The 25,404-nt window shown below is 42.5% G+C and overlaps 1 pseudogene; it reads right to left on the bottom strand.

Moving 5' to 3' along the window:
- LOC101438896 (serine/threonine-protein kinase LATS2-like) overlaps positions 1 to 25,056 on the bottom strand; it is a 100,871-nt pseudogene extending 75,815 nt beyond the window's left edge.
- Positions 25,057 to 25,404: the final 348 nt, after the last annotated feature.

The following is a 25,404-nucleotide window of genomic DNA, read 5'->3' as shown; positions in this document are numbered from 1 at the left end:
AGTAATACATTAGTTAATATTAAGTGTTGTATTTTTAGCCTGTACTAAATATATGCCTAATAATTATAACGTTATCTTTTCTATTTTGGATCAAGTGCAGAAGTATATTAGACATGTTAAATTCTTAGTAAATTCATTTTCTGAACAGTTAATAAACATGTCCATAGAATAAGGTGGCAGTCTCAGCCAGGCTCAGTCAACTTACTATATTCTACTGTACTCTACTGCATAGCAAAAATGAGGCTTGCTTGCTAATAATTAGTCACCTATTGAACAAGTCAAAATTACTAGAAATTGTACAGTTAAAACCAAAATGTAAAAAAACCTTTATTCTGTAGTTCTGATCACTCCCACAGCTAAAAACTAAGAAAAGTTCCAACTTGGTGTACTAATCCTGAATGTAACCAATTGCGCAAGGGGTGCCAGTTCACCAGGAGCATCTGACAGAGCACATGAGTGCCAATCATTAAACAGCTTGAAATGTATCTTCAAACAAAGCTAAGTACCTATTGCAATTTCTCTCTAAAGATAAATAACTTAGAAAAAAGTATATATATACTGTTCCCACCAGCTTTTAAAAAGGAGTGCCATCTTTATAAGCACCTAACCTTGTCTACCTCTGCAATCCAATGTCCTCTTTTAAAAATGGGTATTCCAAATTTTTAATTAAGTTTGTTTCTTTCAAAGTGAACATCTTATTAACCATATGAAAACTTCATCCAACTTTGTAAAAGAATGCCAGATCCATCTTCCTCCAGTTAAAATAAAATGAGTTTTACACCTTGTTAGGCAACGACTACAGCCCATGGCCAGCAGGAAGCAGTTACAGAAAAGAGATCATCTCCCTTCAGCACTCCTTTTAGATTAAAGGTGTAAACTCTCTAAGGGTAAAATAAAATTAATAGATGGATCTGGAAACTGACTGGAAATCCACATGAGCACCAGTGGCCCCAGGATGACTGCAGGGGGCCCCTGCCCCAGGATTCTGCTGTCCAGAATGAAAACTTCTAAAAACAGTCCTGGATGCTGCACTAAAGACTGATAAATAATCAATCAAAACAACGAACAGCCATCCACCTCATAGCTCCAACAATAATTATGCCAAAGCTTAGTAAGTTAAACTTTGGCAAAGGGGGGAATGATGTGGGCTGTGGGTGGGAGGCTCTTTGTCTCTTCAGAGATAACCTAAGCTGTCTGACTTGTGGGTGTGAGATGATAAGAGGCTGCAGTCCTGTCCTTGGTGACCATGGCAATGACTCCAGTCCCAGTAAACAGTTTAACAAGGCAAGGTCTATAAACTCTAAGTATTCAGGGGAAATGCAAACAAAATGTGCTAAAAGCTTATCTGAATGTATGAAGTCCATGCTAAAACCTTACCTAAGATGTGGAAGATATATATGCTAATCCAAGCCTATTGAGAACTGAAACAAAGGGACCATTTAACCTTTCCTCTCCGTATAAAAGAAACTCAAAAGTCTTATTCTGGGCTTGGGTTTGAAACAGAAAGCTCCTGAGTCTGACTGGCAATCAATAAACCATTTTTTCCTTCTCAAAATCATTCCTGAGTCCTGGCCTCTCTATACACAATAATTGAACCTCTCTCAAATTCTACAACAATGCATATCTAAATTTGTGGAGTATTAACTATTGGTGTGGGGGGACTGTCGGGTTATAAACTGAGAATAAGTTCAGTCTTTGTTGGAACTGCCTCCAAATTTCCAAGGTGCCTGCAAAATGTATCCAAACACTTTGCTTGGCAAGGTATTTATTTGTTGTTGCTCTACATCTTAACCAACAATTGATGTTATAGGTCATGTAAACATGAACCCGTTTGTAAGTGGTGGCAATATCTCATAATGGAATTGTTTGCATCTGATGCTTGGATATGTAGAGCACCCTTTTGTATGTTTATTAGCCTCATGTACATTCTCTCTTGTGAATTATGTGTTCAAGGTTTTGGATAATTTTTATTTTGGTCACATATCATGTTCTCATTTTTTTTTTTTTTTTTTTGGTAGGAGATTTTATACTTTCTTCCACATCCTGGTTTTACCATTTTCCAGTTTAATTTTGATATAGTCCCTTTTATTAAATTTTTAAACAGCAAATTGTATTTATTTATTTAAAAGATTTATTTTATTTATTTATTTCTCTCTTCTTCCCCTCCACCCCCCACCCCAGTTGTCTGTTCTCTGCATCTATTTGCCGTGTCTTCTTCATCCTCTTCTGTTTTCAGTGGCACAGGAATCTGTGTTTTTTTTTGTTGCATCATCTTGTTGTGTCAGCTCTCTGTGTGGGCAGCGCCATTCTTAGGCAGGCTGCACTTTCTGTCATGCTGGGTGGCTGTCTTTATGGGGTGCACTTCTTGTGCGTGGGGCTCCCCTACGAGGGGGACACCCCTGTGTGGCACTGCACTCCTTGTGTGCATCAGCACTGTGCATGGGCCAGCTCCACATGGGTCAAGAAGGCTGGGGTTTGAACCACAGACTTCCCATATGGTAGATGGATGCCCTAACCACTGGGCCAAGTCTGCTTCCTGTGTTTGTTTTTTTAAAAGAATGAAATATACAAAAGAAAAACATGGGGTTGCTGGGTGTAAAGTCAGTCAATTATTACACATTCTTCTCACACCCCAATGCTTCAGTGCTGAAGACCAAACAAAGCAATAGAAAACAAATCTTCAAGAACTCAGAGAAGAGGAGGTGGGGCAAGATGGTATCTCAGTGAGTGCACCTTGTGGTCTGTCCTGCAAAGAGGTGGCCAAGTGTGGTTGGAGTCTTGCCAGAGTGGGCTGTCTTGGGGGCTTTCAGGGCAGAGGGTGTATAGACATCAATTTGGAGAGACAGTGATGGAGATGGTGCTTGCTAAAGGTAGAATTGTGGCTTATAAGTACAGAGGTCAGAAGCTGTGGGCTGGCAGGACCCTTCCCCCTGGAGCTGGTGGCCACAGTGTTCCCTGAGAACTGTCATTTGTGTGGTGGCATCCCTGGGCTCCATGGTCCTCAGATGCATGGTCCCCAGGTCCATGTCCACTGAGCTCCTGTAGCCCATGTTCCATGGACCTACATACCCTGGATCTGCAGTGTCCTCCTGAACTTCCCTTTCCCAAGTCCAGTGCTCCTGGGGTTCCAGGTTTTCCCTAGCCTTCCAGTTTTGGACTGACTCCATGGGTGGGAGGGATTCAGTGGGGTGCAGCAGGGGGACTGGGCTAGTAGGAGTTCAATTTTCTGGTGTTCCCCCCCACACTCCTTTTTTTTCTTTTGCACGTGGAGGAGCAAACCAGCTGGCTTGGGGAGAGCCTGAGAAGAAAGGAGTGGTGAATTTGCTGAGAAAGCCCAATTCACCTAAGTACCCTGGAATAGGAAACTTGGTCTGGGAGAAGGTAAAGTCAGAAAATCAACTAGCCCTCTCATAACACACCTAAAGGAGAGGGACCATAGGAGGTGCTTTCCAAGCTTCCAATAGCATACTTGGGGTTTCTGGTGAGGTGTGGGTGCTCTCTGGAAATTAAGAGCCATTGTTTTCTCTGCAGAGCTGGTTCAACAAGGACCCACTTGAATCTCCTACTGGAACTCTTAGGCAGCTTTCCTGCTGCCTTGGAAGAGAAAAAAGTGAGGAAGGGAGAAAGGGGGAATGTTAGATTCCTAAGTGTTTTATTCAACTACAAGGAGGACTCCTTGCTTCAACTTTTGTCTGATATTTTGTTCATTTGTCTTCTTGTTTTTCCTTCCTCTTTATCCCCCCAAGACCCTTTTTTTTCTATTTTCCTTTAATCTTTTTCCTTTTCTTTCTTGCTTCCCCCTCCCTTTTGTCCCTTTTTTTTCCTTTTCTTTCTTTCTTTCTTTCCTTTATTATTCTTTTTATATTAGATGCTGCAGGGAGTGCTTCACATTTGCTGTATTTCCTTATCCTCCATTTCCTCTCTGTGTGTGTATTGATTTTAACCACCAACACTATCCCCTTTCCTTTACACCTTTTTATCCTCCAACATTTATTGTTTCTCTTACATTAAACTTCTCTTTGTTTGCCCCACTATTTTTCTGACTTTTTATTTCTAATACCTTTGTTTTGTTTTCTGTCTTATATTCACTCTTTATATTATTGTCCTTTCTTTTCTCTTTCCCTCTCTCCTGAACACAATGGCCTTTTAATTCATACTATATTTCTCCCTATATTCAGCTTACTGTCTCATTATATGTACTCTACTTTTCTTACTGTTATAACTCTACATACCTTACATGAGTCTAATATCCATTCTCCTAGATCTCACAAGGTTCCTCTGTTAATATTTACTATTAATACTACTATTATTCATTTTCTTTCCTTACTCCTTTTGTTTTCTCTGGCTGTAATATTTTCCCTCAAGTGAACTTAGCCAACAACAAGGAAGTAGAATAAGAAGAACAAAGTGACAAAGAGAAAACTTAATATGCATGCAAAAACAACTAATTAAACCACAAACTAGACAAAGAGGGTAAGCAACTGATTAAACCTGTCAAGATAAAATGATGACCAGACAGCAAAAAAATAAGCTACAAACCAAACTAATAATCAGGAAAACATGCCCAAATCCAATGAAAAAACTAAAAATGAGGAAGAGGAGCAGAAAATCAAACAATTAATTAAAGTTTTCAAAATATATATTAAGGACCAATTTGATGAAGTGAAGGAAGCAATTAAGAATATGAAGAGGGAAGTGGACTTGGCCCAGTGGATAGGGCATCCATCTACCACATGGGAGGTCAACAGTTCAAACCCCAGGCCTCCTTGACCCATGTGGAGCTGGCCCACATGCAGTGCTGATGCACACAAGGAGTGTAATGCCATGCAGGGGTGCCCCCTTGGTAGGGGAGCCCTATGTGCAAGGAGTGCACCCCATAAGGAGAGCTTCCCAGCACAAAAGAAAGTTCAGCCTGCCCAGAAATGGTGCTACACAAACGGAGAGTTGATGCAGCAAGATGATGCAACAAGAAGAAACACACATTTCTGTGCCACTGACAACAACAGAAGCAGACAAAAACAAGAACATGCAGCAAATGGACACAGAGAACAGACAACTGGAGGAGGAATGGGGAGAGAAATAAATAAAATAAATATTTTAAAAAAGAATATGAAGAAAAAAGGGAAAAATATAAACAAAACACTTGGAGGGAATACAGAACAAATTGCAATCATACACAAAAAGATAACAGATATGGTGGTGATGAACAGCACAATTCAAGAAATTAAATATACACTTTCAGCAAATAACAGCAGACTTGAAAGTTAGAGGAAAGAATTAGTCATGTGGAAGACAGTACATCTGAAATCAAACAGATGGTAGAACTGATCAATAAAAAGATAAAAAAAAAACCAGCAGGGACTTAGGGACCTGAATGGCAATGCAAAATGCACAAACATACACATTATAGGCATCCCAGAAGGAGAAGAGAAGGGAAACAGGACAGAAGGGGTGTTGGAGGAAATAATGGCTGAAAACTTCCCAAAGCTATTGAGGAAGATGGACATACATGTCCAGGAAGCACAATACACCCCAAACAGCATAAATCCCAACAGGCCTACCCCAAGACATATACTTGGCAAATTACCCAACACTCAAGACAAAGAGAAAATACTAAAAGCAGCAAGAGAAAAGAGAACCATCACATACAAAGGAGGCTCCATAAGATTAAATGCTGATTTCTCATTTGAAACTATGGAGTCAAGAAGGCAGTGGTATGACATAGTCAAGGTATTAAAAGAAAAAAATTTCCAACCAAGAATACTCTATCTAGCAAAGTTAGTATTCAAAATGATGGAGAGTTCAAAATATTCACAGATAAACAGAAACTAAGAAAATATGCCAAGAAGAATCCTGCCCTACCAGAAATATTATAGGGAGTTCTGCAGGAAGAAAGAAAAAAACAAGAGAAACAGAGTTGGAGGAGAGTATAAAAGCAACTAAAAAGACAAAAACAAAAAAAGAAAATCAAACAAAATATGACAAACACAAATCCAAAGAAAATATGTCTAATACAAGTAATTCCTTGAAAGTAATAACACTGAATGTTGATGTATTAAACTCACCTGTCAAGAGACTCAAACTGGAAGATTGGATAAGGAAATATGACCCATCTATATGCTGTCTGCAAGAAACACATCTTACACCCAGGGATTCAAGGAGGTTTAAAGTGAATGGATGGAAAACAATCTTACAAGCAAACAATCACCAAAAAAAGGGGCAAGAGTAGCTATATTAATATCAGACAAAATAGACTTTAAATGCAAAACCATTGTGAAAGAAAAAGATGGACACTACATATTAGTGAAAGGGATACTTTTTCAAGAAGAAAGAACAATCATAAACACATTTTCTCCTAACAAGGGTGTCTCCAAATACATGCAGCAAACACTGGAAAAACTAAGTGAAGGAATAGATGCCTCTTCAATTATAGTGGGGACTTTAATACACCACTATCAACTTTGGACAGAACATCTCAAAAGAGAATAAATAAAGAAACAAAGGCTTTGAACAATATATTAGAGGAGCTGGACCTAATAGACATAAACAGAACATTACACCCAAATACAGCAGGATATACACTCTTCTCAAGTGCACATGGATCATTCTCCAAGATAGACCATATGCTGGGCCACAGAAGAAGTCTTGATGAATTCAGAAAGATTGAAATCATACAAAATAATTTCTCTGACCAGTGGAATGAAGCTGGAAATCTGCAAGTGATCAAGACCCAGACTTGGCACCAAGATTTGGAAGTTAAACAACATACTGTTAGGAAAACAGTGGGTCAAGGAGTAAATCTCAAAAGAAATTAATAACTACCTTGAAACCAATGAAAATGATAACACAACATATCTAAACTTATGGGATGTAGCAAAAGCAGTACTGAGAGGGAAATTTATAGTGATAAATTCATACATGAAAAAAGAAGAAAGAGCTAAAATTGAAGAATTAACTGTACATTTGAAGCAGTTAGTAAAAAAACAACAAAGTAATACCAAAGTAAAAAGAAAGAAAAAAAAATAACAAAGATCAGAGCAGAACTAAATGAAATAGAAAATAAGAAAGCACTTGAAAAGATAAACAAAACCAAGATGTGGTTCTTTGAGAAGATCAATAAAATTGACAAACCCTTAGCTACACTAACAAAGGAAAAAAGAGAGAAGATGCAAAGACACAAAATAAGAAATGAGAAAGGAGATATCACCACTGACCCACAGAAATAAAGACTATCATAAGAAGATATTTTGAAAAACTATATTTCAACAAGAAGGGCAATTTGGAGGAAATGGACAAATTCCTAGTAATACACAAGCAGCCTACATTGACAAAAGAGGAAATTGATGATCTCAACAAACCAATAACAAGTAATGAGATAGAATCAGTCATTTAAAACCTCTCAACTAAGAAGAGCCCTGGGCCAGATGGCTTCAGAGATGAATTCTACCAAACATTCCATAAAGAACTAACACCAATCTTGCTGAAACCTTTCCAAAAAATCAAAACAGAAGGAACATTGCCTAACTCATTCTATGACACCAACATTACTCTAGTACCAAAGCCAAACAAAGACACCACAAGAAAGGAAAATTATAGACCAGTCTCTCTAATGAAACTAGACGTGAAAGTCCTCAACAAAATACTTGCTAATCATATTCAACAACACATTAAATGAATTATAAGCCATGACCAAGCAGGATTAATTCGCGGTATGCAAGGATGGTTCAACATAAGACAATCCATTAACATAATACACTACATAAACAGATTGAAGGAAAAAAATCACATGATCATATCTATAGATGCAGAGAAAGCATTTGACAAAATACAGCACCCTTTCTTGAAAAATACATGGCAAAAGATCGGAATAGAAGGAAACTTTCTGAACATGATAAAGAGTAATAATGAAAAACCCACAGTTAACATCATTTACAATGGTGAAATCCTAAAGTCTTTCCCTCTAAGATCAAGAACAAGGATGCCCATTATCACACCTTCTATTTAACATAGTCTTAGAAGTACTTGCTCAAGCACTGAGGCAAGAACCAGACCTAAAAGGCATCCAAATTGGAAGGAAGAAGTCAAAATTTCACTATTTGCAGATGATATGATCCTATATATAGAAAACCTGAGGAGTCTACCACAAAGCTTCCAAAACTTATAACTGAGTTCAGTAAAGTCACAGGTTACAAGATTAATGTGTAAAAATCAGTAGCATTTCTATACACCAATAATGAGCAATCTGAGGAGGAAATCAGGAATCAAATACCATTTACAATAGTAAATAAAAAAATCAAATACCTAGGAATAAATTTAACTAAAGATGTAAAAGACTTACACACAGAAAACTACACCATATTTTTCAAGGAAATCAAAGAAGACCTAAATAAATGGAAGAATATTTCCTGTTCATGGATAGGAAGACTAAATATTATTAAGATGTCTATCCTACCAAAACTGATCTACAGATTCCATGCAATCCCAATAAAAATCACCACAGCATTCTTTAATGAAGTAGAGAAACTAACTATGAAATTTATTTGGAAAGGAAGGAGGTCCCAAATAGTCAGACATATTGAAAAAGAGAAAGTAAATTGGAGGAATCACACTACCTGACTTCAAAACATACTACAAAGCTACAGTAGTGAAAACAGCATGGTATTGGCACAAGGATAGATGCACTGACCAATGGAACTGAATTGAGATTTCGGATGTAGATCCTTATATATACAGCCATATGGTATTCAACAAGGCCACCAAACCCACTCAACTGGAGTGAATGGCCTCTTTGACAAATGGTACCTGGAGAACTGGATATCCATATATAAAAGAATGAAAGAGGATTACCAACTCACACCTTATACAAAAATCAACTCAAGATGTATAAAAGACCTAAATATAAGAGCCAAGACAATTCTCTGAAGAAGATATACAAATGGTTAAAAAACACATGAAAAAATGCTCAAAATCATGAGCTATTAGGGAAATGCAAATCAAAACAATAATGAGATACCATCTTAGTCCTATAGGACTGGCAGCTATCAAAAAATCAGAAAACTACATTTGTTGAAGAGGATGTGGAGGAATAGGAACTCTTATCTACTGCTGGTGGGAATGCAGAAGGATACAGCCATTCTGGAGGAGAGTTTGGTGGCTTCTCAAAAAACTAGGAATAGATTGGCCATATGACCCAGCAATTCTACTGCTGGGTGTATACCCAGTAAACCTGAAAACAAGGACACAAACTGATGTATGCACACCAATGTTCACAGCAGCACTACTAACTATTGCTGAAAGTTGGAATCAACCCAAATGCCCATCAACAGATGAATAGGTAAATAAAATGTGGTATATACATAAAATGGAATACTACTCAGTTAAGAACAAACTGTAAGAACAAATACAGTACAAACACATGTGATAACATGGATGAATCTTGAGAACCTTATGCTGAGTGAAGCAACCCAGGCATTGAAGGACAAATAGTACTTGATCTCTCTGATATGAAGTAAGTAAACCAAGCTGTCTCAGAGAGCTAGAGACTGGATGGTAAACTTAAAGGAAGTTGTGAGATAGAGGAACGTTGTGAGCTGACACCTACATGAGTGAAATCTATGATAAGCTGGAGGTAAGTATTTGTACAGGGAAGGGACAAAATCTGGGATAGGGATACATTTGGGTGGGACTTTGTGGGCATGAGGGGGGCTAGGGATGGGAGGATGGGTCAGATGGCCCAAGAAATTGGGGGGAGGGTGGGGTGATCATTTGAACATAGGAGATTATCAGGTATGTGGTTGAAATTATAATGGAGAGAAATCTCTAGAAAATATAATAAGGGAGGTTACCTGTTTAAGATGCTTAAGGGGGTGCATCTGCCACAGGACAACTTCTAGGGAGTATGTGAGTGCTCATTTTGTCATAGTGGATTATATCACTGGGTGGAGATCCATACAATGAGAGTGAAGGTATACCCACATCCTGGGGAGGCCTGATCTCAAACAGACAGAATTGTATCTCTCGAGAGAATTCGTGGCTCCCAATGGGTTAGGGTAGTCAAGTTTGTCAAGCCCTCAACATTGTTGCAAGTATCTCAGAATATGATCCTTCAAGTAAAGAAGATTGCCATGGTGGGCCCTGAGCGGAGGGGGAAGGAAGTGTTGAATACATGGAATCAGGGTAACTGTGGGGAAATGGAAGAGTTCCACAGGATGATGCCATGATGGATATAGGTCATATTAAATTACACCAAAAATGTATAAAAGCCTATAGGCTAAAATGTAAACCATAATGTAAAACATAAGATAACTAAAATTTTAGAAAATTGTATAGTCTAAAATATAAAACATAATGTAACCCCAAATGGAATCTTCTTTGAAAGCTGTTGTTTCAATATCTGTACATCAGCTGCAGCAAATATAATATGAACATGTAAAAAGATCATTGCTGGGGAAGAGACAAAGGGTTTGATGTTGGATATGTGGGAGTACCATATATTGTATATGTGAATTACTGTGACCTAAAACTTATGTCAAGAGAAACTTAATAATCAGGAGAAAAAAAGAAAGAAAGAAAGGAGGTAGACACTGAAGAAGAAATGGAAGAAATTGCCTTGCCACTGTACATACAGGGCAACACCTGTAGCAGTGATGAAAGGCAAATGTCAAAAACAAAGCTTTTTCATTTTTAAATATCTTTGATACCCCAATTTATTTTTCCTTTATTTAATTTTTCTAAATTTTTATGTATTCTATATCTAACCTTTAAACTCATCACTATATTCCATTTTTCTATTAATGGAACCTGGCAAGATATTGGGCTTCATTTTTGAAGAAGTTTTGGACTAAAGAGAGGTTCAACTATGGTGGGGAAAAGCACTTGTGTGGTGTGTCGTTGGTGGGGGCACACAGTTGAGAGGGAGATCTCCAGGGCATGTATACAGGGCACATAGAAAGGTTTGGATATTTTCATAGTGGTTTCAGTTGGAAATGATAGATGAGAGAGTGCTGAAATCCTGACCAGGGGAGCTCTACCACATTCCCCAATGGAACAACAAAAATCCCCCAAGTGCAATGGCAAAGACCAATAAAGATGGATGGTCCAATGATGAGCCCTTGATACTGATGGCTCTGATTATGAGCCTCTGTGCCTGAAATATGAACTAGGCCTAAGCTGCAGGATGCCTAAGAGTTACCTCCTGAGTGTCTCCATGTTGCTCAAATGTGGTCACTCTCTAAGCCAAACTCAGCATGTAAATGCATTACCTTCCCCCCAGTGTGGGACATGACTCCCGGGGATGAATCTCCCTGGTGTCAAGGGATTACTACCAAGTACCAACTGATGATATAACTAGAAAAATACCTTGAATAAAAGGGTCAACTCAGACTGGCAGAATATCTCAACCTACATGTAATATCAGGTGTTAAAAACTGCTATTCAACTTTGGATAGAAGGGGGAAATGGAAAGGATAAGTGAGTTTTTATGGCTATGAGTCTCCATAAAAGTGTTAGGTGGTCATCAGAGGGGTAATGCTTATGCATACCTCAGCAGGGTCCCAGAGACAGCCGAAGTAGATGGAAACCCAGGTACTGGTTCCCCTGAGGGCTACAGAGACCCACAGGTTCTATAGTCATGGCAGATGGCTTTGGAGTTTAGGGCCATGTCAGTTGGCCCTACTTTGGAATTTGTGTTTCTGAGTGTGATGGAGTTGGACCCAGATATGACCTTTCTACACATGCCTCTTCTGTTACTTTTACTGGACCTGTGGTTGGTGTTTGGGTTGGTGTATACTCAGACCTGAATCTCTGGACTGTCCATGTGACAACCAGTCCCTGAGCCTCAGCAGACTTGCAACTCCTACCCTCTGGCTTATTGGAATTAGCCTGGCCAGTTAATAGGAGGTGAAGATCAACCACCACACCATGGAGCCAAGAGTGCCTACAACAGCAAGCAGGAGAATTGCATCCATCATCCATGTGGAATATAAGCCCCCTCTTGTTGTAGAGGGGGACTGAACATAACCATCCCAGGGTCCAAAGGATGGAGGAATGGAGTATGGATTAGAGTGGACTTACTGGTGTTCTGCTGGGGAACTATTGTGATTAGTAAGGGAGGAAATTGTAATATTGATGTGGAGAAAGTGGCCATGGTAGCTGCTGATGGTAGGGAGAGGGAAGAAGAGATATGATGTGGGCTCATTTACAGGATTTGGAGTTGTCCTGGGTGGTGCTGCAGGAACAAATGCTGGATTTTGTGTGTCCTGCCATGGCCCACTGGGTGGACTGAGGGAGAGTGTAGGCTACCATGTGGACCACTGTTCATGTGGTGCAGCATGCTCCAAACCGCATTCACCAGGTGCAGTCAGTATGCCACTATGACGGAAGAGGTTGTTGAGGTGGGAGGAGTGGGATAGGGGTTGTGGGGTTATATGGGGACCTCATATTTTTTAATGTAACATTTAAAAGAAAATAAATAAGAAAAAAGGATAAATAATAAATAAATAAATAAAGATTTAAAAAAAGAACGCAGAGAGTTGGGTTCTAAAGATTGAAAGAAGGAAAAGGAATCTTCCTTAGCTCAGCCTACAAGTTCTTGCAATTTGGGAATTTATTTTGCAGTCAAAATTAGCCCTGAGACCAGCATATCATGCTCATATAATGACCAGGCCTAGTAGATGAATTGAGTGGAAATAACTGGTGGGGCACAGGTTTTAAAAGAAGACCTCCAAATCCTGCCTGGCAATCCTTAAACTTGCCCTTCAAGACAAATCTTGCATGAGAAATTCAGTTGCCAGACTCAGACTTCTGGGCTGGCTGCAGTGGCTAACTGATCTCTCAAATTGAGATGTACGATTTTACCTGATGGGAAGTTGTTCTCTGCACCAAAACTCAAGTCCTGTGTTTGGAATCTGTATGCCATGCATTCTTGGTTTGACCAACTTGAGTTTTATGTTATGACCATGCTAAAAAGCATTGCACAGCAAATGGAGCACACTGAATCACATTGGTCAAGGCAGATAGGCAAATACTAAGAAATAAAACAACTTGCTTAAAAATAATTTCTGACAATTGCTGGAATAATAACACTGCAGGAAAAATACAGTTTTGAGAATTCCAAATACTTTCACATTTCTCCCTTTTCCATTTACTTTGCTACTTAGAACATCTTTAATGGAAAGTTTAAAAATAAACAGCACAAGAACACATGCTGTAAATGAACTAAACTGGTGAGATTAATCAGTAAATTAATTTGCAGTGGGTAATTATATAAGGAAATTAAAATAGTATTTAATGTAGTTTTGATTTTTATCATGTTTAAGTCTTTTTAAAAACCAATTAATATAGGAACACTTGAAGACAAACATACTTAATTTAAGGAATAAAGCACCTGAATAGTTTAAGTGTAGTTTTATGAAGTAAAACAGTCCAAAAATGAAATGGCTCTTTAATTTTCAGGGAAAGTTTGATTATTGAAATTTTGTGTGCTTATTTTATGTTACATCAATAAAACTCCTCAGTCTATTTTTCTTAACTGCTTTTTTCCCTTGATATTATTGGTATTGGATTTTAGATGGGTTTCCTCCAAACTGATAGTTTTTTTGATAAAAAGCACCTTTAACTTTTATTAATGACGTAGGAGTAGTGCATAGAAATCTCTCTAAAGCAGGTTATTTTTTCATTAAAATACTTTATGAATTCTATGTTATTTTAATCCATAACTGTAAGGTTTTTTTCCATTTAGTTAGCTTTTTAGTAAACTATAATGCTCACACAAAAGAGAGTGAAAATTGCACTACTCCATGACATTGATTTCAAACTGGGAGAGCAAAGGAAATAGAGGGAGCTGGGCACGGTGCTTAGACTGGAGCCTTTTATGCAGGAGGCACAGGTGCTCCCACTGTGGGAAGGAGGTCAAGAGGTGAGGATGGGATGGATAAGAAAAAAGCCCATTTATTAATTTTTAATAATAAACTTTAATTTGGCTATTTACAAAATTCTTACCATTCTAAAACACAAATTACATTTTATATCTTTTTTCTAAAATCTGTATTTTTAATTAATTCCTCTATTTTTCCCTGTAACTTTTATATCTTCAATCTATTTGGAATTGATGTTGATTTATTTTATGAGATTGGAATCCTGATTTTTTTTTCATTATGGGCAACCTCTTCACAAATTACCATTTATTAAAAAGGCCATCATTTGACCCACTGCTCCACACTGCTTTTTTTTGGTCAGTAGATTGCATAATTGTCGGTATGCTTTCAAGCTCCTTAGCCTGTTATGCTAATTATTTCATTTACCCTTGAGCTACTAACATACTCCCTAATAAACAGATCCCATAAGAGTTCTTCATACTTGGTGACTTAAGTCCTCCCACTTGGTTCTTCTAATTTAAGTTGACTTTCACCTTTCTTGGCCAATTCCTTATGAGTTTAGAATTTGTGAATTACTCACTTTAATAAACCCTACAATCTTAAGAGGAATTATATTAAGTATATGGAAAAATTTGGAGTTAATGGAATTTTAACAATTATATTCTATGTGATATATGCCACCATTTATTAAGGTTTCTTTAACTTCTTTCAATAATGCTTTGTAGTTGCCAGTGTAAGGGTTTTAAACACATTTTATGACTGTTGTTTGATAGTTTCATTGGTGTTATAAATTGTACCTTCTTTAAATTTTATCTTTTGTTTACAGAATATGGAGATGCAAATGATTTGTTATTGGTCTTCCAGCCAATTTGTAATGGGTTATTAAATCTAACAGATTTTAGATTATTTTGAAATTTCTAGATATATGGTTATGTTATTTGGAAATATGACAATTTTAAGTCTTCCTTTTTATATGCCATTTATTACTTGTGTTAATTTCTTGTGCATTGAGTCACAACTGAACAAATTAATAGCAATAATGGTAGCAGTCATTCTTATATAGAATATCAGGTGGAAAGTTTTTGAAATCCCAACATTGCTTACAGTGCTGTTAACAAGTTTTATAGGTTTTGAAGCAGGCTAGTAAGATAGGGAATTAATACATTAATAGATGAACCTGGAACCTGGCAGAGTCCACATGGACATCAATAACCTCCAAGATGGCTGCTGGAAGACCCCCACCTCCAGGATTCTGCTATCCAGAACAAAGAATTCTGGATGCAAAGAACAGCCCCAGATGTTCCTTAGGGATATTATCATTGGGTCCTCACTAAGAGATTGATGGGTGGGGTAATCAATCAAAAGAGCAAACAGCTGGAACCCCTCTCCTTCCATTAGCAAAGGGGTGGAATAATTAATAGTTTATAAAGCAAACCGGGAGGCCTGAGCTCCCTCTCACCCTGCTCTCTTGCCTGTGGACCTGGCCTGCCCTCTGTGCGATGCTCTCAACGTATTTCCTCTGCCATGTGGCCAGGCAAGTAAACCTGGGGATTTATAATCTATAATGGGGAACTGTAGGGTGTAAATCAGCCCTCTTTATCCCTTTTCACCCGCTTCCTCTCTACCTGGGGCTCCTGTTGTTATTTTTTCCCATTTCTCTTTTCTCCCCACCTGAATAAATTACTGACCTAATTCACCCTGAGTACTCTTGAAATTCATTTCTGCAGCATAGTCAAGAACCTAGATAAAACCCAGTAACAGTATTCTTTGTGAGAAACCTAGTCTATTTCTATTTCTAGTTTTTAAAAATGGTTTTCATTGATGAGCTGGATTTTGTCAAGTGCTTTTCCACATCCATTGAGGTAATAGGTTTTTCTCTTTTATTTCTGTTAATGTAGTGAAATACGTTGAATGCTTTTACAAAAGTTAAACATCATATACATGACTGATTCTCATTTTATGAAGCATTATCCATTTAATATTTCTCTAGGTTCCATTCACATTTTGTGGTGGATTTTGCTTCCATGTCTATTACAAAGAATGTTCCTTTTGTTTGCATTCAGGGAGTTAGCTTCCTAGTTTACTAATCTACAGAGATTTCTGTCCAACATTGATAGTGACTCATGAAGCTAGAGTTCTATGACTATAAACATGTTATAGGTATTTAGCTTCATTCCATTATAGTTTATATATACACTGGATTTTTAAATATATTCAAATTTGTAGGTGATTTCATTAACCTCCAGCAAAAGTATACTTTTCACAAATCTTCCATATGATTTTGAAAAAGTGGCAATTATAACACTATTAGGTGCAGTGTTACATTTATGCCAATTGGATAAAATATATTATGTGTACCTTTCACATCTTCCATATATTCAGTTTCATTTGTGTGTTCCACAAGCTATGAATGAAAGTAGGTTTAAGGTTTCTTGTTAGTATTGTGTATTTCTTATGTCTCCTTTTAGTTTTGACTTAATTTATGCTTTTATATTTTGAAACTATGATGCTGGCTATGAATGTATATGCTGTAAGAAAGAAATTTTCTTCTGGAAGAGAATAAGGCTCACTTGATTGTGGAGAAGAAAATAATTTATTCTCAACCTTGCAAGAAGGGGCACCCAGAACAAAGAAGAATAGCACAATTTATACCCCTAAGCCTAGCACACAAGCCCTTCCTCTGTTTCTTCATAGATTGGATACTTCAGAGGTTACAACCTTTATGTGAAAACTAAGCTAATCTTCATTTCTTACAATTGCCCCTCTTTCTTTTAAACTTCTTTTAGTTTTCACATATCCATTCTTCAAATTTTCTAAGTGCTGCCTCACACACTTCATCATAGGCATCTCCTTCTTTAAGGGGGTACAGATTGTTTTGCCTATACTGTATGGATATTTGTTTGGTTAGTGTGGTTCCAATGAGTCTTGGAACTAGCCCTCAGGCACATGGAATAATACAACATCTGACTGGGGTAAGCACTCCAGCTGAGATAATGAGGGAAGTTAAGATGGACAGTCCAACCCCTTTCCATTTTCCAAACCAATTTTCAAGCCATTCTGTGAGTGAATTGCTAATGCCAGAACTCTCTGCTAATTCTTCAGATAGGGCTGTTAGGCCTTGTAAAGCTTTAGTGATAGTTCCATCAGGGGCAGTGTTATTGGGGATGAATGTACAGCAACTACCTCCAATCATAACACACACACCCTTTCTCAGCTAGCATCATATCTAAGGCCATTCTATTTTTCCATGCCATTGTGCTAGTAGCTTCTAATTGTTCTGCAATTCCCTTAACTGCATTCCTGGTGTAATTAATAATCTCTATTGGTTATAATAGATATGATTAATCCAGTCTATATTGCGGCGGCTTGCTCGGTCGGTAGAGGCGGGGTCTGGCTGCGGACGAGGGGTCGGTCCAGCTCTGGACGAGGGGTCGGTCCCGCTTGGGACGAGGGGTCGGTCCCACTTGGGACGAGTGGTCGGTCCGGCAGCAGACGAGGGGTCGGTCTCACAGGGGTTGCGCAGTTCGGCTGACGGGGTCGCCCGGCGAAGCCGGCGACGAAAGGGTCGCCTGGAGAGGCAGGCGACGAACTGGGGACAAGGGAGGCCAGGCCCTTGTCGGGGGCTCTCAGGACTGGAGGGCGCACGGCAGAAGAACTACCGCGGAGACAAGGTAAACACGCAAGTCCACTTTATTGAGGGAGAGGCAACAGTTTTATAGGGGCTGGGGAAGGCTGATTGGTCGAAGCCATGCCCTGTTCTGATTGGTTGCCGGCGAAAGGTCAGTGGGCGGTACTGGACGGGGGAGGGGTGGTGGTTAGGGATTGGCTGTTGCTGTTGCTGGGGGAAGGGGCAGGGTTTAGGGATTGGTGGCTGCTGTTGCTGGGGTGGAGGGCAGACTTGAGTTTCCAACCCATGCCTGGCTGTTGCTGCTGTCGGGGGGAGGGAAAAGGGCAGACTGGATTTTTCCACCCACACCTGGCTGTTGCTGCTGTCGGGGGAGGAGAAAAGGGTAGACTGGATTTCTCCGCCCACGCCTGGCTGTTGCTGCTGTCGGGGGAGGGGAAAAGGGCAGACTGGATTTCTCCGCCCATGCCTGCACAGGGAGAAAGAAGAAGAAGGGTGCCACCCCACAAGGCATCGTGTGGTGCCATCCGGGAGGAGGGGCGGCCGCGGAAGCATGGCTGCCAAGAAGGGGAGACCCGAGGGCACTCTGCACCCATGCTGCGCTCCCTTCAGGGGTGGCAGTGAGTCCGACCAGCCACCCTATTATGGGGGCAGCGGCTTGGCCTGCCGCGGCTGCTCCCCCGCCAGGCCAGCAAACCACACTTCAGCCCGAGTGGTGACCGCATTTCCCCCTTCTTTTCAAATAAGGGCCAGGATGGCAGCAGCAACAAGTAGCCGAGGCCCAAGAGGCAGTAAGCAATGAGGGAAGCAGGGCTGAAGAGGGAGGTGAGTATGACGGGGATATAAATGTACAATTTAGGGGGCGGTATCTTGCTGTTGCAAGCAAGGGTGGCCAATGTCCAATTCTCGTTGATCTCGGTGGCTATAAGATCCATCTGCTGTTAAAAGTCCCGAATGACAGCGAGTTACAGGTAGTTGATCTCTTCTTGGCAGCGAAGAGCGGTAGAGGCAGACTGTGTGATGGTCTGGAGGATCACAGTTGTGAGGACAAGTCGTGTCAGGGCACCAGCGGCGGTGGTGGCGGCAGCGTCGGGAGTGGTGGAGACGTAGGCGAGGACAACAAGAATGCCAAAGTCTCCACAGGCGCGAGAGAGGCCGATGTTAACAGGGCGGGCCGACATGGGGCGGCCCAATCTGCAACGCAATGGGAGTTCAAGCAAAAAAGGAGGGGGGCAGGGGACGAGAAAGGACGCCCCGGATGGCTGAGAAGAGGAATGAGGTCGAGACAGGAGGAAGCTCCGCAGAAGTATGGGGAGGCAAAAGCAGAAACATTATTAGATGCTAGAAAGCAGGCTGCGGGCCGGGGAAAGCGGGTTGCGGGCCGTTTAGCGGGGCTGGAGATGCTTGAGAGCGATGGCGGCATGGGGGGCAGCGGTTACAGAAGACTTGGGGCTGTTTCAAAGAGATCTTACACCGGTGAGTGTCTAGGAGACCGGCGAGGGCCTGAACTTGCGGGGCTTGCTTAGCAGATAGGATGTTACCCATTGCTAATGGCCTTTTGGAGTTGATAAGAAAAGGGGCCCTTACCTTGAGAGCGTGGCGATGGGAGCCGAGGTGCGCAGTGAGATGAGGGGTCGGAGCCGATGGGACTCCGACGGTGGTCGCGGGCCAAAAGAAGGCCCCGACGAGGGGAAGGCGGAACGACGAGCAGTGGAGCAAGGCAAAGGGGAGCAAGCACGGAGGGGAGGAGGCAGAGGTGAAGGCAGGGGTGGAGGTGCTCAGGCATGCACTCCTGAGAGTTTTAATGGCACCTCTTAATCATAGCGGGTCAGTATAAGCCCCCCACATGGAAGGAGAAAGCCATCCAGCGATTCTCCCAGACCGCCGTGGATCGTATGAGGTCACCAAGGTTCAGGAGCAGCAATGCAGAGTGAAAAGATAGGGGTGAGAAGAGAGGAGGGCATAGGGCTGTGGGAGGGTTACTTCAGACGTGCAAGCGCATGCTCCCGAGAAATCCAAGGCTCCTCTTAATCATAGCGGGTCAGTATAAGCCCCCGACATGGAAGGAGAAAGCCATCCAGTGATTCTCCCAGACCGCCGTGGATCATATGAGGTAGCCAAGGCTCAGGTAGCAGCAATGTTGCACGAGAGAAGTCCCAAGGTGAGAAGAGAGGAGGGGGGGGCCACCAGGTTATGGAGTGAGGCTGTGGTGGAGTTGCCTTGCCCCACGTTGGGCGCCAACTGCGGCGGCTTGCTCGGTCAGTAGAGGTGGGGTCTGGCTGCAGACGAGGGGTCGGTCCAGCTCTGGACGAGGGGTCGGTCCCGCTTGGGACGAGGGGTCGGTCCCACTTGGGACGAGTGGTTGGTCCGGCAGCAGACAAGGGGTCGGTCTCACAGGGGTTGCGCGGTTCGGCTGACGGGGTTGCCCGGCGAAGCTGGCGACGAAGGGGTCACCCGGAGAAGCAGGCGATGAACTGGGGACAAGGGAGGCCAGGCCCTTGTCGGGGGCTCTCAGGACTGGAGGGCGCACGGCAGAACTACCGCGGAGACAAGGTAAACACGCAAGTCCACTTTATTGAGGGAGAGGCAACAGTTTTATAGGGGCTGGGGAAGGCTGATTGGTCGAAGCCACACCCTGTTCTGATTGGTTGCCGGCGAAAGGTCAGTGGGCGGTACTGGATGGGGGAGGGGTGGTGGTTAGGGATTGGCTGTTGCTGTTGCTGGGGGAAGGGGCAGGGTTTAGGGATTGGTGGCTGCTGTTGCTGGGGTGGAGGGCAGACTTGAGTTTCCCGCCCACGCCTGGCTGTTGCTGCTGTCGGGGGAAGGGAAAAGGGCAGACTGGATTTTTCCACCCACGCCTGGCTGTTGCTGCTGTCGGGGGAGGGGAAAAGGGCAGACTGGATTTCTCCGCCCATGCCTGCGCAGGGAGAAAGAAGAAGAAGGGTGCCACCCCACAAGGCATCGTGTGGCGCCATCTGGGAGGAGGGGCGGCCGCGGAAGCATGGCTGCCGAGAAGGGGAGACCCGAGGGCACTCTGCACCCATGCCGAGCTCCCTTCAGGGGTGGCGGTGAGTCCGACCAGCCACCCTATTATGGGGGCAGTGGCTTGGCCTGCTGCGGCTGCTCCCCCGCCAGGTCAGCAAACCACACTTCAGCCCGAGGGGTGACCGCACTATATTTTTATTAGTGGTGACCCACCAGAACAAGAATGACTCAAACCCAGCTGCTACCTGATTTCTAGCCTTAAATTCATATGGGACTCGTCAGGGAACTCCTATATTGTCTAAATAGATCCGTTCATCAAAAGAACCAAGTAAACTTCCTTTCTCTCTCTCCCTCCCTGGGATGATATTCTCGCTTGTTTTTCAAATGCCAAGGTGAATGGGATAGCCAATTGAACCAGAGCACAGGTTCCGCCCCACATCTCAGGCAGTATTGGTTGGAGAACATCCTTTCCACAGTACCACCACACGTCTGCTCAAGGTCTGACCAAACTGGAGAAATTGTCAGTACAATCACTGCTCACATTCCACACTTGTGTACACAAGGCCATAGTTTCAAGGTCCTGGAATCCTTTCCCCTGTCTAGAGAGACAAGCAGAGTGATTCCCTGGGCCCAGACGGGAGGCAGGTATGGTCTTGATGTTTCCATTTTTGACTGGTTGGAAGAGAGAGGACAACGTACTACAACTTTCACCAGGAGTAGCATTTTGGAAGAGGAGTACCATGCAATTAAACTCCTTTTCATGCTTTCCATACCTAGTGGAAAGGGTACAACATAAGCTGTGGGCCAGCCTATTGCACAAGCATAACAGTTGCTTTTGTTTAGACTCTGGACTGTATATTTGATCCATTCTACCAGGCATTTGTGCCCCCATATCCTGCCTCTATTTCTATGGTTTGCTTTACATCTTCTGCCTTAAGTATCCTGACTGTTTTGGGATCATTTTGAATTGGGGAGCTGGCCTTTGGTGTTTTTTCCTGTGGTATTTCTGAAGGGTTAGCTGGAGAGGCTTGTCAATGTCATATCTACAGGGGGAGGAAGAACTCAGATACAGAACCTCCTCAGAGGATCTTTACCTATAACATCTGCTCCCATTCCATGCACTCTTTCGACTACTTCATGCCTGGTGCTGCTCCCAGTTTCTAATTTGTCTGCTTTCTTAAGTTATTACTACTGGATTGCACTGATGACTTTTGTGGTCTGGTGGGGTATTACCTTTATAAAAGGTTATCTTACCCTTAAATGGCCTCAAACTTGGTGAGACCCATCCCATATTCACCATCCAGCCCTTACACTGAGTAGTTCACTATACATCATCCCAGGAGGGGCAAGGAGGGGCTCAACTGTAACCATTCCTCACTGGCTCTGGGCATAGGTATTTATTTTCCCCACTCAGCCATCACTGGTGCTCTAAATTCCCATGGTCTATTACATGGCAGGCGTCAAACTGCACTATCTGGGACTCCAGACCTTCAGTCACATTTATAGCTAATTTGATGGGCTATTTGCTTCTCAGGTTTGAAACATCATGGCTAGTAAGATTATTTTCACCTGTCACTTAAGGTCTGTATTTCTCCTTTGGTATTCTGATAGGACTAGGGCCATTGTTGATTAGGACACAGCTCAACCCCCTCCCCACCCTACCCCCAGTTATTGTTTTTTCAGTGTGATCTTTAAGGGATCTGGGGCTGAAATTAATTTCCAAGACTCAGGTGAAGTTGTTGGGTACTTATCATCCGGTTCAGGTACTGGTCCCTTTACTCGGGTGTAATGAGTTCAGCCTTTTTCTGCTGTTTGGACTGCTGTTTCAATTGTCAGTAAGACTTGATAAGGTCCTTTCCAGGTCGGTTGGAGTTTGGACTCTTTCCATGACTTGATTAGGACCCAGCTGCCAGGTCAGTGTTGGTGGACTGCAAATTCAAGAGGCGGAGTCTGAGCCTGCAAACCCCCATGTCTGAGGGATGACAAAGTAGGAGACAAGGCCAGTATATAATTTTGAAGAAAGAAATCCTTTGACTCAAAGGAGAGGAGTTCTCCAGGTTTCCCAGGGAAGGGCAGACCAAAGAGCATTTCATAAGGAGAAATTCCCATTTCCCTCCTAGGGGCAGTTCGGATTCTTAACAGAGCTATAGGTGAACATTTAACCCACGGTAATTTGGTTTCTAAGACCAAATTAGAGAGATTTTTTTAAGGTTTGATTCATCCTTTCCACTTTTCTTGAGGATGGCGGGTGCCAGGGTGTATGGAAGTTCATGTGACACCTAGGCCCTGCATAATATTTTGTAACACTCTGGATGTAAAGTGACTACCATTGTCTGAATCTGTATTTTCTACTAACCCATATTGGGGAATGATTTGTTCAAGGATAATTTTTGAAGTCCCTGACTGATGCTGTAGCTGAAGCAAGAGGGTATGCTTCTACCTACCCTGTCAGGTGATCCACAATAACCAGAACATACTTTATTGACCTACAGGGGGCATTTCAGTATAATCAACCTGAATGCTCTGGAATGGTCTGAGGCCTGGCTCCCTCCCCCCTGGCACTTGCTTTCTTAAAACTTTCTTATTAACTTTCTGACAGATTATGCACCATGTACTTATTTGTTTGGCTATAGTATAGCACCCAAAATGCTTGAGGATCAGGTCACACATGGTCTGTACTCCCCAATGACTCCCTTGGTGCAAAACCACTAGTACACCCCTCATTATTTGCTTATTGAACTTCTTTCGGCCATCTGGGAGGAGTCACTTCCCTTGGCTATCTGAGGTTGCCCCCCAATTGTTCTAGTTCTTTTACTTCCTTTTTAGAGACTACAGGGATTCCAATTTCTTTGGGGATGGAGGGTATCAGGACCATCAGTTCCAGAGGGGAACAGAGGGAAGCCTCTTTGGCCTTTTCATCAACCAATCTGTTGCCTTTTGCTTCAAAAGTGTGACATTTCTGATGCTCATTTATATGTACTATGGCTATTTCCCTTGGTAAGATCAGACTAGCTAACACTTGTTTTACCAGGTCCACATGGACTAATTCCTTCCCTCTGCTATTGATCAATCCCCTTTCTTCCCAAAATTTTTCAAAGATGTGAACCATGCCAAGGGCATATTAAGAATCTGTGTGGACTGTACCATCTTTTTCCTCTAATAATAGGTCAGGCCAGACTCAAGTTTGGTATTCAATTAAATATCCACCTGATTGTGGAGAAGAAAAAATTGATCCTCAATCTTGGAAGAAGGGGTGCACAACCAGAACACGTGGCTGGTGCCCCAAACAAAAAAGAATGACACGATTTATACCCCTAAGCCTAGCACATAAGCCCTTCCTCTGTTTCTCCATAGATTGGATACTTCAGAGGGTACAGCCTAGCCGAGAAGATCTAACTTTCCCCTGCAAAAGTTCGTGATTAACCACTTCCCCATCACATTCCAACCATTTTAGTTTTTACCTGCTCCCCTTTACCAAGTAAGGAATGGAATTTAGTGCTTAATTGGCATTGACTTAGCTCTTTCTTGTGTATCTATTTTACTGTCTATAGGGCTGGCTTAAACTGGTTTCCTTTGTTCCTGCTTAACACGGGAGTGGGAGACTGAAGCAGTAGGCTGTCAGGTTACATTAATTAATGTTTTCTTTCTTTATGTGAACACTAAACTAATCTTCATTTCTTACATATGCCTATATAAAATACATCCTGAAAGGGCCCTAAAAGGATTGGCATTCCAACTGCAACAATATTCTTAAAACCTAAATCTTGGTTTCTAAGGAACTTTACCCATAAAAATGATAATGGGATTCTTTGGAGAATCAGCTGATTCACGCCTGAAGTAGGGAAAATAAAAGATAAACTTGGAAATAACCTAGCATTGATACTTTATTCCATGAACTTTACCTTTTCAAACCCAGTAAGGTAGATTTTAAAAATCCACATAATTTTTATTTCAAAAAAAGAGGCAATTTCAATTGTATATACAACAGAGAAACTATAGTGGTGGACAGGTAATTAAAATTAAGAAAATACTGTTTACATTTTGAAAATAAAAACTTTTTAAAGTTGAGGTTTTCACAAACTGAAATAAATTATAAATATTTTTTTAAAATCAAGAAATCTAGACTCGCCTCTGTTCCCAGCAGCCGCGGAGGGGTGAGCCCCGGCCGCACTACTCCACTCCTGCAAGCCGCCCGGGGCTGCAGCGCCTCCGGTTTTATTCCCAGGCCCTGCAGCGCCAGCGGCGGAGGTGGGGGGCTGCTTGGCTAGGCTCGGTGGGACAGGGAGGGCGCCCGCACCCCTTTTCTCGCGCCACAGGCAACTCGCGGAAGGTGGGGACTCTGGAAGGGCGGACGGTGAGGGGGGCGCGCGGCTGCGGCGCGGCAGTGTTGCCCCGGGGAGCTCCTGCATCTCCCGGGGAGGCCGCTTCCGCCTGCCCGGGCTGGGGGGTGGGAGGCGGGAGAGCAGGTGCTGCGGCGCGGGCGAGGGCGCAGGGGTGGGGCGTCCCCCGCAGACTGGGGGAGCCCCAGGAGTGAGGGGCTGGGCTGGAACCTGCCATCTGTCCCGACCCCATCGCGGCTCTAGGTTCGGGGCTTCCCCGGCCCCCACCTTTGGCCCGCCCGCGCCCCCGGCCCACAAAAGGGTTGCTCAGCTTTGCTGGGCTCTGTTGGAACTAGTTCCCTTGACTCCCCGTTTCTATTATTTACTGGGGTTTTATTTTCCCGGGAAGGCGCGGAGGGAGGTAACTTTCTTCCTCTTACCCGCAGGAGCCCCATTTCCTGCCCAAGACAGGCTTGGGCGCCCCCCTGGAAGGAAGCTGGGCGGGTCCGCCCGCGTGGCGTTGCAGGCAGTCGGGGTGCCCTGGTTTCTGGGGCCGGTGGGAGCGCCTGCGCCCCTGCCCCCGCGCCTATGGCCCTTAGCC

Source organism: Dasypus novemcinctus, chromosome 2 (genome assembly GCF_030445035.2).
Source record: "Dasypus novemcinctus isolate mDasNov1 chromosome 2, mDasNov1.1.hap2, whole genome shotgun sequence".
Lineage (NCBI taxonomy): Eukaryota > Metazoa > Chordata > Mammalia > Cingulata > Dasypodidae > Dasypus > Dasypus novemcinctus.
Note: the sequence above shows the minus strand (reverse complement) of the source record. Positions and strands in the feature narration are given on the sequence as shown.